The sequence below is a fragment of the Nasonia vitripennis genome (assembly GCF_009193385.2).
Source record: "Nasonia vitripennis strain AsymCx chromosome 1 unlocalized genomic scaffold, Nvit_psr_1.1 chr1_random0009, whole genome shotgun sequence".
In the NCBI taxonomy this organism is placed as follows: domain Eukaryota; kingdom Metazoa; phylum Arthropoda; class Insecta; order Hymenoptera; family Pteromalidae; genus Nasonia; species Nasonia vitripennis.
Genome location: NW_022279596.1, coordinates 2,105,233 through 2,121,291, shown reverse-complemented (window position 1 = coordinate 2,121,291; position 16,059 = coordinate 2,105,233). Strand labels below are relative to the sequence as shown.

The 16,059-nt window shown below is 35.4% G+C and overlaps 1 protein-coding gene across 13 annotated transcripts in view; it reads left to right on the top strand.

The window, feature by feature from the left end:
• The window catches only part of LOC100116395 (high affinity cGMP-specific 3',5'-cyclic phosphodiesterase 9A), an 815,596-nt gene that overhangs the window by 287,300 nt on the left and 512,237 nt on the right, over positions 1-16,059 (top strand). The window lies entirely within an intron of this gene.

Genomic DNA, 16,059 nt, shown 5'->3' with positions numbered 1-16,059 from the left:
ATATATTGGGCAAAAGCCATTTAATTGGCATACGAACAATTAGACAAATAAGAAAAGGCGAGGAAATTTTTGTAAACTATGGATATTCTTACTTTGGTCCAGACAATGAGGAATGTGAATGAAAGTTAATACTAGAAAGATACTAGAAAGAAAAAAATAGGTAAGTTATAAAATTTTATAAATATTAATAAATAGACTCATTTTTATCTCATTGCTATTATATATATATATATATATATATATATATATATATATATATATATATATATATATATATATATATATGGGTAATTCTGACAAAACTGGCTTAGATGGTGTCCAAGGCTTGAATTGAGTACGCAAGCTTTTTGAACTTAAAAATGTCAGTCCTGTCCCTGTCAGATCTCGTCCCCTTAAATGCTAAAAATCTCGGATAAGATAAAAGATCATTCCAGTAGAAGAGTTTGGCGAGTAACCAATTGTTTTCTTTCATACAAAAAATATTACAACACCGAGATATCATGTCTTTTGTATCTTACTAGACTTGGCACAGTGCGCTGCGCGCACTGTAGTAGACTATTAATTCATTAACTTATTAAATGAAATATAAATGCTTGATTGATATTTTTAATATTTGTTTTCTATCACGGAAATATATCAAACTCTACAATATATGATTCATTTCGCGCTCATATAAATTTCAAAATTTTGTAACAATAATAATAATTACAATATAGAATATTATAAATACACAAATTATAATTTGATATGTATTATAGTATTATATTACATTTTTAATATTAGAATCAATTTTAGAAATAAAAATCATATCAAAAAATTCTAACGATACTTTCGACGCATGCGCACTACATGAGCCAATCATATTGACGCATACTTGGCTTCACTTCATTCGGTCATGACTTTTTTATATAGGGATGTCTAGCTCCATGAAGCTGACACCCGAAATTAAAAATTAATAATTTCAATTATGCAAATCGATTGCGCATACAAAAAGCTTGAAAAATCTTAAGGGAAAGGTTTGCGCGGATATTAGTTTTCGAGAAAATCGAAAATTTCTTTCGGGTGATGGGTGCTCCTTATTTTATGTAATGAGATATTGTTTAATTTAATTTAATGTTTATAAGAGCGGAAATAGATGAATTTTTTGTGCGCAAACAGCACCCATATAAGGTTTATGCCTAAAATGTTTATTTATCAAAATAAAAAAGAAAAATGTATTGCACTATATCGGATCGGTTTTCCCTGGCACGCGCGAGACGTATGCCGTCTGCTGCGGAGTCGGCAGCTGCATCATTATAGTGTTGACCCGTTGACTGCATCCAGGAGGAGACATGCAGTAATGCATTGAGATAGATGCATTGTCTTTATCGCAGAACTATTGTTAATTGGATTTTTTATTACGTGCTACTTGCAGTCAGTAAGTTATGCTGGTAAATACCATAGGTAAATAAATGTATGATTAACCTAACCTCTCTATGATTTTATTTCCACAGAACTCTTTTATTTTGCAGTCATAAATAATGCATAAATATTTTAAAGAATAAAGCATTTAACTCAACTATTATCTGTGAGACTCCAGTGTCCAGTAGCACTGCCAACAACAGTGTCTACTGTCTAAATAGAGAGAAACATTGTAAGCGTGTTTGGGTTATTTCCTTTAAATAACTTTCTCCTGTATTATAAGTATAGTGAAGATGCATTTATTATTCAGAAAAAATATTTTTGATTCTGGTTACACGAGTCATGTATTTGTATTATTTTTTTGTTTTTTAGATGCTGTGCAAGCTTATCGTTCACCAAGAAACTTCTGTGTCGAAGATCTTATTATCAATCCTAAGGATTATCCTGGCATAAAAACTGGAGATGTTGAAATATACCACCCTGATGACGAATTCAGTCGTCTCCTCCTTCAGGTCACTTCTTTCAAGGAGGACTTGCAAGGCAGAGAAACGATTAGCGTCGAATATAATATAGCCTCCATGTTTCAACTTCAAACCTTTGGGGATGTGTACATGAATGTTATTAATTCCGATGATGTAGCTTTGGATTCTATCGAACTAACATTCAAAGACCAGTGCATGGGTCGCAGTAAAATGTGGAGACTAAAAAATAGCTTGGTACAGTTGACTTATAATTCATAGTTACAGCAGAAATCTGTAATGAAACATTGAAATAATGAAATTTTATATCTTTCATGTCAGACATGTGTTTATATGAATAAAAAGATAGATTTTTGTAGCAGTAGCATAAGATGTCAAGTGTATGAAATGTGGTCATAAGGCGATAGAGTAGCTTATGGTGTTATATAATGGATGACAATAAAGTTGTGTTTCGTTCATCCACAAGCATGGTCTATCTCTTCATTCAGATGAGTTCCAAAATGTGGGATTTTGATATCCATAGTGATCTTTATTTTGAAAAAGCTGTTAATGGATTTTGGCAAAGTATAAGAACTTAGTTTTATCAACATTTAATCGTACTTTAAACGTAACTTATATCACAACACCATCAAATGAGTGTCATAACTCGATATTAAATTCAAAGTTATGATAGCTCCAAATTTAACGAATACAGTATCTTAAGTTCTTTGTGGCTGAAGAGAAGAAACTTTTTAATAGAAAAAATAAAAGATGCAGATGTTTTGGGAATAGTCATAGCGTCATTGCATATCAGGGATTATTTTAAAATTACAAAAATGCTAAAACAGATCCTTAAAAGAATGAACAAAAATATATACTTATTCAATGTTGGGAAAATAACTCCAACTAAATTGGCTAATTTTCAAGAGGTACATTTATTTATTAAACTAAAAAAACAGTTATTCATTTTTATAATTTTTGATATTTGTTGATAATTAAAAATTAATTTTTCTTCTATAGGTTGATTTTGTTGTTGCTGTGACTTGTCCTGAAAGCAGATTGATAGATTTTCAAGATTATTTCAAGCCTATTATAACACCGTTTGAAGTAGATCTAGCTTTCAATACAGGAAGAGCTTACTCTGCATATCATCCGATTGATTTGAAACAAATTTTACCTGGAGGATCAAAGTATGAAGAATTTCAAGTTTCTTCAGATACAGTGTACAGATCACTTACTAGTGGTAAACTCAAGACTTTAGAAGACAATTGTTTGACAAAAGAAAACAGTGCGCTTGCTCCAAAATCTTTAGGAGTAATATGCTTGTGCAGCTGAGAAAAGCTATTTACAGATTGTCAAAAAATTGTTCTAGATTACCATAAAAAACTGGTATCACTATACCCACAGCAACAGTTGATAAGTTGACTTGATTGAGTTGACGTTTTTGAAGTTGATTGAGAATTAAGAAATGTTACAAAGTAAAGAATCATTGACAACAGTGTTGGCAGTGATTTAGTCTGCATTGGTGAACAACCTCTATCTGCAGTACCATTGTTAAAGGTATGAATTCACATAATTTATTTGCATTATCTTTTGTATGAATATTCTAACATTAGAACCATAAGACAATTCAGAGCTCGACTTGATCTTTGCATCCAACAAAACGGCGGTAATTTTGAACAATTAATCAATGGTTAACTCCAGTTAACATTCCATAAAAATACCAAAAAAATAACAAAAAGGGAAAAAACAAAAAAATACAAAAAAAAAATAAAACAAAAAATGGGATGCTAAATCCTTTTGACAACCTCCTCGATGGTGCATCCTGGGTTCGGCTGATGTCAAAGGTAATTTCCGCACAAAAGATGATTTGTTTCCAAAATCATATGTTCGAACGTAAAATTTCCCGCTCTTTCCATTTCTGGTGCCAAAAGTAGGGGTTTCTATTTGAAAAAATCGACTTGACCTTCAAATGACCTTGAAGGTCATGCTCAATGACATTGTCAAGGTCATCATCAGATAGCCAGGGAAAAATCCTAAAACTTTTACCCGAAACTTTTTTCGCTGGCATGCTTTGCCAACGAGATAATTGAGATTAAAGATTAAAATGACTCACCCTGTATATATATAATATATAATATATATAAATATATATGTATATATAGGTAGTTTACGTATATATGATATACAGAACATAATAAGAAAATCTGTTACTCGTTTTGTGTTCAATTTTATCGAACAAAGCTGATTATTTATTAAAGATAGATACTTTTGGGTGTGATAAAAATTGTGATACAAGATATGCAGATATTGTTAACTGAAAATGGAGGATGATAAACGTTCTGATAACAATCCAATCTTTTTTATTTTCTATCCGATTTTGACGAACCAAGGCTTATTTTGTTCGTTGGGAAATTCTCCCAACGAACAGAATAAGCCTTGGTTCAGGGCTTGAATAGCAGGGTTTTAGCTTATTTCTAACTACTTCTTAACGGATCTCGCTAATTTCTCTCTTAAAACCCGTTAACGTTTCTACCAGAGTATTTAGACCGGATATTTGTTTTTCAATCAATCAAATTCACTTCATTAACGGCTTCACAACATACGGTTATCGCTTTTCTTAAGAGAGATAATCAGCTTTGTTTGATAATATTTAATAAAAAATCGAACTATAGAGCATTTTCTTTTGTTTTGTATGTCATGAATATACCATACGAGATAATATTTTTTTAGCAATCGCCCGATATTCAGAATTTGGTTAGAAAAATAGTACTCTATTCTAAAAAAGTGATTGTAACTATTGTATCATGTTTATAATTAGTTAAGTAACTATTCCTTTCGATTAGTAGCTACTAATGCCCGGTGACAAAGTAAATGATTAAAGAAATTTTATAGTCGGTTATAGTGCGGCTTAAATGTTTCTTTTCGTAGAAAGAAAATAAATCGTTAATCGACTTTGAGGTTAGAAATCCTGCATACATTGCGATCGCACCGTTAACAAATAGCTTATAATAAATCTAGAATTTTTATACTCACTGCAATAGTCAACTGCTTGTGGTCTTTCAAACTGCTTCATGTCATCTGTGGTTTCAACGTTTTCTTGGTTTTCGACCATCACTCTACTATGATTTGCCTCTACTGTTGATACTTCTTCTGGCATTCTATTGCTTTCCTTTTCTATCGCAACATTTCCTAGTATTCTTCCCCCTTCATCATCATCGTCTCCTTCACCCATCGCTTTTTCCAGCCATTGCGATACTTCAACTATATGTTTGACTGCTACTGGTTGTCTGTATACGCCAAGATGTATTGTTTTGTCGTGTCCCATAAAAGAAGATAAATTGTCGATTTGATCTTCTGTAAGATTCAGCGATATTCCGTACGTTGCAATCTGTTTTCTCATTTTCGTGCATGTCAATAGACTCGGAAATTTAGCTCCACATTCATTTGTAAATTTTTTGATGATGCTACTAGCATCAAAATATGTTATCTCTTCTAAACCCTTTTGTTGGTCAAGCGGTTTGGTAAATACATATGGATTATGTTCAGGAACATTAAAAAATGGACGAAGCTCTATGATTAGTAATAAGGAATTAACCATATTCTTGTCTAAGAGAACTGGCGTTAGCTTCTTATTTTTTTCCCTTTGATTATGATTCGTTCATAATTACGAGACATATCTTTAGCAATATCTGACATATTACTGTCAGATTCAATATCAGAAGCCACGTTTTCTCTTGACTCAAACGAAATTTTTTGAGTCTATATAGCTCTCGTGGTCTTGATACCAGAATTTGAGTTTGACATTTACCACAAACGCGGTATTGTGACAATTTTTTAGGTTGAGAATCGATCCGAATACTTCTAGGCAACTGAATGTTTTCAATCTTATCAATTTTGCAATTGTTTTTAAAATTTCCATAACTTCGAATACTTGCGATCATTCGTTGCCTCTCAATCTGTGCGTCTGTTAGTTTCTGATTTCGGACACGCCTTCCCGCAGGAATTCTTTTTATATCTTGAATCTTGAATATCTTGAAATCTTATGCTTCAATTTTTTCCCACAAAATTTACATGTGTACTGTTTAGCCTGATCATCATCAGTATTATCAATGTATATTGCTTCAGGATTTGACATGATTACTCCAAGTGGACTTATTTATTTTTTTAATATCAATAAAATCTGCAAAACCTGCGAAATTAGGTGTCTTACTTACGGTTTGCTTAACAGTTTGCGTGTCCCCGTTTTTGTCTACTTCTTTTTCTTCAAGAAATTTCTGCACTGCAATTCTACGAGAGTTCTTATTACTAGAATTAGCGCAAGACTTGTCATCGTTATCATCGTCATCTGGATTATAATCTGGATCATTTCTATCGCCATCTGGAATATACTCTAGATCATTTGTATCATCAACAGTTGGACACTTTGTGTGATAATGTTTGAAACAACTTTTGTGTCTGGCAAGGTACTGAATAACTTATCGTTGATGTGCTTCTCGATCTCTGATTCCTCGTTATTTAAAAAGACATTATCTGATTTGTCACAATCAAAATCGTCGTAACCTATAATAAAAATAAAAATATTTTTAAATATTATAAAAGAATATTTAGATATTGGACGGATGTAATGCAATAAAGAATAGAAAGAATCTTTCGCTTAAGGTATAGTCCACCCACTTCAAAAAATATAAATTTTAAACTCACAAAAGAATTTTATTAAAAAATGTTATACATTACCTACTAGAAATAGAAAATTTATTACGGTTTTAGTTATGAATTAATTTACTAAATAATCATTGCAAATAAATGTACATTTTTTTAAAAATTCAACGTTTTAACGGTATGCGTTCTCCTTTCAATTTTAGTAAGAAATTTAAACAAAATTTAATATATTGATTAAGACGTATCAATCAGTTTGCTAAAATTGAGAGGAAACAATCGTAAACTAGTAATAATAAAAAATGTAAAAATAGTTATAGCGAATAAAAGAACTTACATAAAGGAAAACTGTTAAAAAAATACAAATAAGAAAGTAGTTATTTTAATAAACTGAAGAAAAAATTGATTAGAGGGGAGCAATGACTGTTTTGCAATGTGTTTTTAAAACAATTTAATTTACTTGCAGTGATTACTAAATTTATTTACAACATTTAGAATCGAGATATAAATTTATATTTTTACCTTTTCTATTGAATTAGTGTAGTATAATAGAAATAGATACACTTTGGCACAATATTGTTGTTCCGGACGTAACCGAGGACTACTAGGGATAAGAGTAAGTGCGGCGTATTTATTCTTTATTAATAATATATTCTACCTATTAGTAGTTTTAGCGAACGTTTTTCCGTCATTTGGCTCTCATATGCACGAATCGACAAGGCGATACGTGGCTTCAGGCCAATACGGTTAGGAGTGATTTTATAATCATTCCTAGACTGCCACGACCTCCTCTAGGAGTTTTACTCCGCGGATTTTGAGGGTCACTTTCAGTGCGGAGAGGCTAAAGGGCCGATCTGTGACTGCCAGGACAGAGATACGAGTGGCGAGAGGCGTTCGCGCGGGCACATGACTGGGTGTGTATAGCTATAGATATAGAGGAGCGCGCGCACTGCTTCGAGTCCCTTCGGTAGTCCTCGGGAAAGCGTCTTTGTTCTAGCGGGCCCGAGTTTTCGGCGGCGTTTAATGAGTAGAGCGTCAGTTCTCGACGATAACTTGTGAGAGAAGGTCACACCAGGACCTGATCGTTAGGAGATTTCAATAAAGTCATAATATCTGATCAACAATGATTTCACAGTTTATTTTTGAACCTTAATGTAGTCTTGTCCCATACAATTGTATTGTTCATGCAGTTTGGGATAGCAAAACATAATAAAACAAATTCTTATATTTCTACTAGGGTTACTAACGTTGTACTAAAATTAATAATCGGCAAGATGGACCGACATACTTGCTGCCTTAGAATCATTCGGTATGCCGCGATACATTATGCGTCTTACGGAAGATTATCTGAGGGATCGGGTTATCTTGGGGCCAGACTTCTGGGGTATCTTGTAGGATGGGCTTCTGAAACTCGAAATGCCGGGGGATGTGATGCTCGTTGGATACGCCGACGACGTGGCCGCGGTTATAACAGCACGGAATGTGGGCATCGCGCAAGGGAAGTTAAACGCGATCATGAGCAGAGTGCTATGGTGGATGGTGAACCACGGATTGACTTTAGCACTTGATAAGACCGAAATTGTCCTATTGACAGAAAAGCGGATACCGACCATCATACCCATGAAGGTAGGCAGCGAGACTATAACGACGAAACAGCAAACATCAGCCAAGTATCTAGGAATAACTCTAGACACGAAGTTGAACTACGGGGAGCACCTAGATTGCGTCCGTAAAAAAGCCACGACTAGAATAGCGCAACTTAGGCGACTCATGGCTAACGTCCGTGGGCCTAGGCCAACAGTTATGCGGCTACTCATGGCGACCACTAACTCTATCCTGTTATATGGAGCAGGGCTGTGGGCCGACGCTATGACTATCAATAAGTATCGGAAAAAGATTATGGCGGTACACCGAAGGGGGGCCCTTAGAATAGCATGCTCCTACCGGACGGTCGCTGCCGAGGCATCGATGGTAATCGCGGGGGTATTCCCCGTAGATCTTCTTGCGATTGAACGCAAGCGGATCTACGAGGCTCGTTTAGCGTCGAATAACACCTCGATTGCCGCGGAAGAAAGAGAAATAACAACGTGCAATTTGCAGACTAGGTGGACCGATTGTCCCAAGGCTAGATGGACTAGGATCCTTATACAAGATGTGGGCCCGTGGGTGGACAGGGAATGGGGGGATGTCAACTTTTACCTTACCCAGTTTTTCTCCGGTCACGGATACTTTAGGAGCTACCTGTTCGCGATGAACAGGGTGGCAACACCGGGGTGTAAGTACTGCGGTGACGAACGGTACGATGTGAGACACACGTTTTTTGACTGCCCTCACTGGGCTGAAAAGCGTAGACCACTGGAGCTGACAATATGGGCGTTCACGCCCGACACTGTAGTGGAAACGATGCTTGACAGCAAGCAGAACTGGGACGAGATAACGTCGTACGTGGAGACGGTTCTCCGCGCGAAAAACAATGACTGTTGTTTACAAGACTAGTTGACGGCTAGCACAGCTTAAGACAGGCGACCCCCCGAAGGAATGCGAAAGCGGTTACCGGGGGGTTTTTCGCGGCCCTACGAGAGGTGGAGTTTTAGTGAGTATGCCTGGAGTTGGCCGTTCCCGCGCTAGGAGAGTCTCACACACGGGGAACCTGGCACAGCTCCTGTCATGGTGCATTAAGCATTTCTCCAACTCTCCGGATAAACAAAAGAAAAAAAAGGTGCATATCATCAGGCAATATTTACGTATATTGCTTATCTCAATAACTTTATTAGAAAAAACTAAAATCTGAAAATAAAAAATCTCTATAAAAAAACGCGTTAACAAAATATAAAAAACGGACTACTTTTCCATTATGCTACAGTAAAAACAAAGAAAATAGGACTTAGAGAATTAAAATCCACTGATAAGTAGAAGCTGAGATATAGGCATCTGTGAACGCACGCATTGTCACACACATACATCTGTTCGTACGAATATTTTACAAAACCACTACATTTTTACTTAAAATGCATCAAAACATACCTCCTAAATGTTTTTGAGCAAACTCTAAAAATTACTATTACAAGGCTTACTTAAGTAAGAAACAAAATAAAAAAAAACATGCATTATCCGAATGTAGTCTCTTATTTATCTCGACTTAAATAAAATAAAAATTATTTTTTTAATGTTTATAAAATATTTTTCAATATTTCTAAGAAAATGTTATTATAATCTTGTAATTTCACATTTCTAAAAATGGTTTTATGAAATTGTCAAATAATGCTGAGTAATACGACTTGGGAAGATTATAAAAATGTATCAAAATATTTTATCAATATATGTTGCCTCTACGAAATATAAAAAGTATCTGCGTAATATGTATAAAACATTTTATAATCTTGAAAAGAAAATGTATCCTAATCTCCTAATTTAATATTTATTTAAAGTATTTTACTAGCCTTTCAAAATATGTCTGAAAATCATAATTTGAAAATGTTTTAAACATTTTTTATCATATTTTATTCCGATATTTTTTTGTGAACCAAATGTTTTTTATAATTGTTTTTTATAAATATTTATAAAATATTTCTAAATGTTTTTAGATACATGTTATAACGATTTATGTACATATTTCAATAAAATATGAATGCAACATTATCAAATCTTTGAAAGAAAATGTATCAAACTCTTGTAGTTAAATATTTAATAAAAATATTTCACTAACCTTTTGAAATATTTTAAAAAACATCATTTTAAAATGTTTTTAACATTTTTTATAATATTTCATTTTAATATTTTTTGTGGACGAAATTAAAATGTTTCTAAGTAATATTTACAAAATATTTATAAATATGTTTTAGGTATATTTTATAGCGATTTATGCAAATATTTTGATTAAATATTTATTTCTATATTGGGTTTTCAAATTTTCAATTCAATAAATACAAATATTTACATTATTGTATCCAATTTTTTTTGACGTAAAATCATACTTGTATGCTTAACTATGATTTCGAATCGATACATTGCCAAAATAGCAGCTTTTTTTACAATAAACAAGCATGTCTCAACAAAAATGCTAAAATCCGTTTGAGATTCTTCAGACCATGAAGTTGTCCGCACACGGCTAGTGTTAAGACCATGAATTTAGCCGCACATATTGCTTTCCCACATACTTATACAGATCAGTGGGATTACTGATGTGATCAGACATATACCGACCAGCGGGACTACGGATGTGATTTCATTGTTTTTTTATTTAATATTAAGTAGAAGATGACGACGTCTAGGTGAAGTGCACCGTGGTTTTTTTGTTGCTAGGTCTTCCGTCGAGACCCTCGGAGAAGAGTTCCGCCGTAAAAACGGCGTCGAGCGAACTCCGCGAGGTCGACGTAGAGCTCGTGGCGCCATCTCCCGTGCTCGAGTTGAGTAAGCGACTTCGCGACTTGCTGCGCTCGCCGACAGCACCGCCGGCCTCGTGTTGCGCGCTTTCGGACGAGCGCCGAGTTCAGTTCTCGATAAGACGCCGAGCCGTTGACAGCTCACGCTGTCTAGCTAAGCGACGAATCGATTTCGACCTTACGAATTTGCTCGTACGAACACGTCCGCCGAAGTGTTGTGGTGCTGGTGCTTCCGCTGATATCTCTTTATCTCTCTCTCTCTCTCTCTCTCTCTCTCTCTCTCTCTCTCTCTCTCTCTCTCTCTCTCTCTCTTTCGCTCTATCTCAGCTTGCACGCCGTGCTTGACTCGCGACCGGTTCCGCGAACGTGGTTACGGACACAGGGCCATTGAAGATTCCCAGGTCATCACAAAGACATCACCCCGGGACGCTTGTCCAGCTGCCGCTTCAAGGTCAACGCATACTAAAGATAAGTAGCGTTCATTTGTTCTATTCAAATCACACGAGTGCGAGTTAGAACGCGTCCCGCTCTTTGTTTTGTTTCGCGCGCAAGCACACGAAATCATGCACAGCGGCGAGACACGTGCCGCGTCGTATAGCGACTTCTGAGAATTCGAGCGCGTAGGGACACGTGCTCAAGCATTGTTTGACTTATAGATTTTCGGTTTCTTTTTCTTTTGCTTATTAAAGCGTGCGACTTCACTGACCATTAAGCAATATGGACGCTTTAGTGGAACAACCAGACTGAACATCTCCGGGATTTATTATCAGATGTTTCGCTTCTGATTAAATCCAAATCTGCTACTCTTCCCGAGTGTCAAGTGCGCATGGAGAAAATCGTCACGCGCTATGACAATCTCTGCGAATTATTTTACAAATTAGATGCCGGCCACAAGGAAGCTCAAAGGGAGACGTTCCAGACATTGAAGAGTTTCTATTTCAGGATAGCCGCGTACATCCGAACCAATGAGGACAAGCAGAGCAAGGCTTCCAGTAATGAGGCTATCGTTCCATTGGGGCATTCGACTCTTCTCGACATTTCTCGGTTTTCAGGGTTGCCGCCTATTGATTTACCGAAGTTCGATGGTCGTCTCGATAATTGGAACGTTTTCAAAACGACTTTCAGGAACGAGATGTTGCAACTGAATGTCGACAACATCACAGCTTTCCACTATCTAAAGAAAGAAATCATTGGTCGGAGCGGCGGCTAATTCGTTGCACATTCTGACTCCAGGCGAGGATAGCTACGAGGAAGCTTGGCGGCTTTTAGGTACGCTGTACGAGCATGTTCGACTTATTGCTGCTTCTCACATCGACGCAATTCTCGCTTATCCCGTTCTGACCGAGGCTTCGCATCGATCGTTGAAGGACATGGAGACTTCAGTCCGGCAGCATTTGGCTGAAAATCCTCAAAATCGTTCCTACCGATTACGTCGTGATCCGTGCTCTCGAACGAGCTTTGCCGACCACTATCAAGGACAAATGGATCAAGAAGACGTCCATCGATACGATTCCCGATCTCGAGTCATTTTTAGGTTCTTGCAGGAAACTAGCCACTACCTGTACGCTCAGGAAGGGGAGGCCAAAGACACCAAGGTGCCAGCTAAGCGGACAACCGCACAGAACGAGAAAGGAACCAAGTTCCGGCGGGGCAACGGGCAAGCTCGAGCGCTTGTAACAAGTTCTTCCATTTCTTGTTATTATTGCAGCGGTGAGCACACGATTTATCGATGCTCCTCGTTCACTACGTTTCCGTTCAGCAACGGTGAGATGCTGTGAGGATGAAGAAATTATGTAGGAAGTGCTTGCGATCCCACGACGGCAAATGCGAAGCTCGCAATTGCAAGAAATGCCATAAGGAGCACAATACGCTCTTGCACGAGGATCAGAAGGTAGATTCCTAGACCAAGAAGCCGTGACTAGGTGTAGGAGTACTCAGCACCGTGTCCAGTCTCAGCTCATGATGAGCGCTGTTGTTTTAGTTAGAGATGCCAATGGGGCATACATTGAGGCTCGCGCGCTCCTGGACACGTGTGCGAATGCGAACTTTATGACCGTGAATTTAGCCAACCGATTGCGTCTCCCTACTTGACCTTGCTCTAATATCTTTTAAACTTAACGGTTTTATAAGATGTAAAATAAACCTAGCCAAGGTGATTAAAAGATCAATATTTTCCAAAAATTTCAACTTAATTAAAGCCTCCCATGATCGTACGACATAGAAAACCCATTTTTTTAGTTTTCTATTTTTAGCTTAAGAACTAGTCATCAAAATAGTTTAAAATTTGTACAGCAAATAGATATTATCGTTTTTTTATTGTCATAAATTGTTTCAAAACGTTTGACAATTTAATTTTGGAGATATTGAAATAATTTTCAAAATCACCTTTTCTATCATTAAAATTGAACGGAATGGTTAATCTAGAAATACTAGCGGGAAAAATTAAGCAATTTATGCTATTTTCAAAACACTATTGTTGAATATATTGTATATATCATATCATCAAAAAAATATTTTTTCAAAAATCGAAAAATGGCTATAATATGGCCATAAAATGGTCAAAAACATAAAAAAATTTTTCCCGAATTCAGAATTAGAAAACATATACATTATTACCACCAGTCGCGTGGTTCCAAAATCATAACGCTATACCCACACACACACATAGCCATGCACACGGACATTTTCTAAAAACGTATGATTTGAACTTTTAACGTCTCCAAATGCGTTTCTACAAAGTTTCAGCAAAACTGAAAATTTAACTATTACAAATCTTCCTCTAAGAGGAAGCGACAAATGTGGCTGTCTTGGGGACTGTCGATAAAAGTGAATACTGAAATAGGTGTGTGGTTAACTTAATTTTTTTTTTTTAATAGGTAAAATAATAAAAATACAAATATCCTTTCCTCACGTAAAATGTCAAAATTTTCGTAAGCATGCCTCTATAGTCCGAACCAACACATGTCATAATGACATGAGTCCATAAAATAAAAAGTTATCAGGTAGAAACAACGTACATTTATGTTTACAATGAAATTTTGCCTAAACTCAATTATACGGAAAAATGAAGAATTAATCTATTGCTGGCAAATGACCTTAGTCCATTTTTGTCTATAATATATTCTAGGATAAAAAAACATTTTAAAATTATTCTATAAGTTGACAATGGCTATATCAAACATCCTTATCATTTTTACATGTCTGTTGTGCCTAGTACGTAATGATTTAAAAGGTAGTTCATGATGCACTATATAAGCGCAGTATTGCACCCTGTAACACCATGTACAAGCTCCGCAAAAAATTTATAAATATTAAATACTAAATTATATAAAACAATATTTTAGATTATACCAAAGCATCTTATGCTTCCCGACTCCAAATACGAAGCTACGTGCCGCAGCTGACAGCTGAGCTCAAAGCAGCAGTACAACAGCAGCGTCACGAGCCGTTTATATCGAATCGTTTATATTTTATTTATTTATTTATTTAACTCCAGAGTTACAAAACAATTGCATTCGATATTAGAGTTGATATTATTTGCACAATAACACACTATAACAACGCAATCCTGCCGTGAAAAACAATATTTCCTGTTCGCAGATCTGGAGTAACAATACTCAAAATACATGAGTATTATTTAGTTATTGCTGTTTGTTCAGGAATATCATCCAGTCATACAACATACCATACAATCTCTATTATCATGCTTAAGGATAACATGAAACCATGTCGGACTTCCAGACACAGTTCATACCGTTCTTCTCATTCATACAAACGTAGGTCGGGTTACAAGAATCCTTAGACTCTCTTCGTCCGAACTTTGATGACAATTTATATTATTTTCTAATAAAAAAAAATTTAACAGTGACATAATCCTTTTAATATTAATATATAAAAATTTTGTTAACATTTTCTTAATTATTAGTAAGTAAGTAATGCTACGACGACATTAAAGATCTCATTAAATAAGATTATATTGCACAATTTTTTAGATTCTATGTTTTTGTATTGTAATTTGGTATTCTAAAGAAAAAATTTAATATTTAAATATTATACTCTAACTTTGTATAATGGCACTTTTCATATTTCGCACTATTTCACCAGTTCCGCACTAACATTTGTCTTGCTGTCATAAAACTATCCGTTGCTGCATTTTTTTTCTCTTATGTATGACATTTTCTCTGTTGAGTTGAGCCTCACCGGGCACGTAAGTCCAATCGGACAGGCAACTCTATAGTGTAGAAACATTTCTTTGTGCTGATTAGATGAGTCACATTTACAGTCTGATGTAAAAATTATTTCATCTATTATTACTATGTCCTAATACGGTGACTGTAATTTGATAGAAGAGTGAGTTGAGTTTGTAAAAACCTGTTTCCCTCTTATTCCTCTGTCAAAGTAGAAAAAGGCTTTGTTCGATCCTAGATAGTTAATGTCGCCAAAGGTCATTCTATGGCTGGCTGATTCCGTGATTTTTTGCCCAGGTACGGCAGTCGCTTCTCTATTTCTTGCTTTTTTGCTATTTTCTGCAGCCATTCTATCTATCATGGAAAAGACCGTTTCAATTGTTTTATATTTTTCGATATTAGGATTTTTGATGTTTTCCAAGTCATTACATGTTCCTTATATTTTAATAAATTTAATGAATTTGATATTAGCCTTATTGTTTTTTGTTTTGAGCATCCAGGTATTTATGATATCGTTTGTTATATCGTCTAAACTATCAATAATATTTGGATATGTATTATTAATTTTGTTGTAATTGTAGGTGGAGATACGATGATGTTTGCGTATATTGTATGAATTACATTTGCCTTTTGCGCAGATGTAGGTTCTAGAATCTAAATATACTGAGTTTTCTGCAGTTCCTTGTCGATTATTATTCATTTCTCTTCTTTGCTTTTCTTGGTTGCCTATCTCAGAGAGCCATATTTTCAGTTGCTGGCAGTCTATTGTCGTGGTATTTGTTTTTTCACTCATTAATTCTTAACCAGTCTTGTAGTTTTCTGATGTTTGTTTTTCTCCGCATCTCTATGATTTTGAAATCATTCGGTAGTTTATTATAGATGTTAATAGCTTTGATGTAACTATTTTTTGAGTTTACAGTTTTGTTATACCTTGGTAGGATTATTAGTTTATTTTTTGTTCTGCTTGTTGAA